Raw genomic sequence first — 2,537 nt, forward strand, 5'->3', positions numbered from 1 at the left:
GCCCATAGCCAAGGTTCATTTCAATTTGTGTTGCCCAGTCCTACATTTTTCCTCTGAAATGCAAGCATTCCACACTCAAATACATTTTTTGTGTCAGCCGGGGGTCCATTGTATCATTGATTTAAAGCTATTTGTAAACTTTAAACAGAACAGATGTTTCTTACATCTGCGTAAATTGCCAGCCTTTGAACAATTATGAAGTGTGCATTTGGCATTTTTAAGACTATTTCCCTTCAAATATTTGTTCTATGATACAAGTGCTCTGAAATAAACGTTGTTTCCTAATACCACATGATACTATGCCTTCCCTCCATTGTACCAAGTTTGCCCTGGCCTTCTTCACCTGACCCCATATTCCATACCTTCCTTGTTCCCACATTTTCCCTATTTATCATATTAAAATTTATCTGAGCTATTTTTCTTCCCTTAGAACTCCTCTCTGCTTATGAATTAAGCTAATATTATATAAAGAAGCAATAAGATAAAACATCAGGGTCCTCCTAATGCATATATTTCATTTCATCCTCCTTTGATACATCTCTGTCACTTCTCAAAGACACAGATATTGATTCTCAAAACCAAGAATTTGTTACAGTTTCCTACAAAACCCACAGTATGCAGTGAGGCCAAAAGAATAACTCCCATAGGCCCAGCATAGAAGGCAGCAGTATGTAGATGTCTCTCTCAATGATAGCAACAGCAAAAATAGTAAAAATAGATGACAGTTATACACTATTCTAACTACTTCAGGAGTATTTGTTCATGTTCCCATTTAGCAAATGAGAGAACAGAGTCTGGCAGTAATTTAACAACACTCAGGTCAAGCTCATTGAAACAACTTCCCATTGTGGCATTATCTGCTCTATTACCCCAGAGCAGCAGTCCTATTGGCTAAACTGTCAGACCCAGAGCTTGGCATAACCCTTGCAGGAGACTCACCTAGCTTGGACCTGTCTCCTCAGTGACGATTCCTTTCATCTGGAACTGAGTGTTTTTCTGTTCCTAAAAAACAATGATGACTTTGTGTCACGTCCCCATTTGGGGCAGATCAAGCTATCTCTGGCAATACTTACGAGACATCAAAGCCAGCCCTAGGAATCAAAAGCCATTGTCTCTCTTTCCAGATGATCTAACATGAGGTATTACTTCTACTTCATATATATATATACACACACACACACACATACACACACACACACACACATATATACATATATATGTATGTATATACATATACATATGTATGTGTATATATATGTATGTATCAACTCGATGTTCTTCTCAATTCACATATTTTCCTTTCAGCAGTTTTTAAAACTGACTCCACATCCGTTTCTTTCTCCAGCTGTTGTCAGCTCCACTGAGAATGATTTCAGTGTCTTGGGTCGAGCTAGGGGATTTCTACCCTCTCATCCATTAACATTGCAAGGAACCAAATTTACAACTAGTAGAGCACAACATTTCTTCTCCCTAACACAAACAACAAATACTCGTAAACTGAAACTATTTATCCTAGATTGAGTTCATGTGGTTGTCCTAAGCAGAAAAGATATATGTCCTTTAATAGGATCTCTTTGAAAATAATTTATCTAGAGGAGTAATTTGTAAGGTGGTGACATAAGCCTAATAATATATCAGGGGTAAAATATGGCAAATATCCCCTCAAGGCAAGATTTCTATAAGCAGGAGTTAGGTAAAGGAGTGCTGGTCTATTTTCAAGAGGTACAAAATGTTCTGAAGAGCCACTTTTCCTAACACTGTATATTCATCAAACACTGCTCTGCATGCGCTGTCACAGCAATATAGTTCTCTAAGGTCCAGGTGAGCAGAAATCAATAGAGCAGAGACAGAAAAGCACATGTATAAATATACTATTTGGTGAAACAAATTATTTACAGTATTGTAGCTTATTTAGTGATCACAATGGTTTGCTCTATGTATAACTCAAAAACATATCAAAAGGGATTTGACTAGGTGGGTATTACAATACAATCCGGTTAGAAAAATAATGAAACAACTTCACAGTTATTTAGGGCACTGACAAAAAAAATCATTGCAAAACAGTCGGTAGCTACATTGTTCATCAAAAAGAGGCCCTATAATTTCTCCTACACATATCTTTCTCTAAACCATCAAAAGTAATATTTATTAAGAGTAGCAATGGCAATTTAGAGAATAAACATAATTATTTACATAACAGGGAGAGGGTGTGGAGAGTGCTTTGATTCTTCTGGAATTTCTTGTGGAATTTTTGAAAACCCTGAATAAATAAAAGTAACTAGCTTTTCAGATAGGCTGAACATTAGCATATAACGATTTTATTTTCTATGGCCATTGCTCAAAACTATCTTTTGTCAAATTTCCATTCCCTGACTCTAAAGAGTATCCTGGGGAAATCCAACAGCTTTCTGGTCATTTTAATTCCAGCTGGTGTCAATTAAAAATTTGATCCATTATCCATTGAACACCTCTATGCTATGTCTTCTAAGGACACTATGTAGCTGGACAGCAATGAGGAATGAGAACAGCTGTGGTCT

The sequence above is a fragment of the Pteropus vampyrus genome, unplaced genomic scaffold, assembly GCF_000151845.1.
Source record: "Pteropus vampyrus isolate Shadow unplaced genomic scaffold, Pvam_2.0 Scaffold83, whole genome shotgun sequence".
Taxonomy (NCBI): Eukaryota; Metazoa; Chordata; class Mammalia; order Chiroptera; family Pteropodidae; genus Pteropus; species Pteropus vampyrus.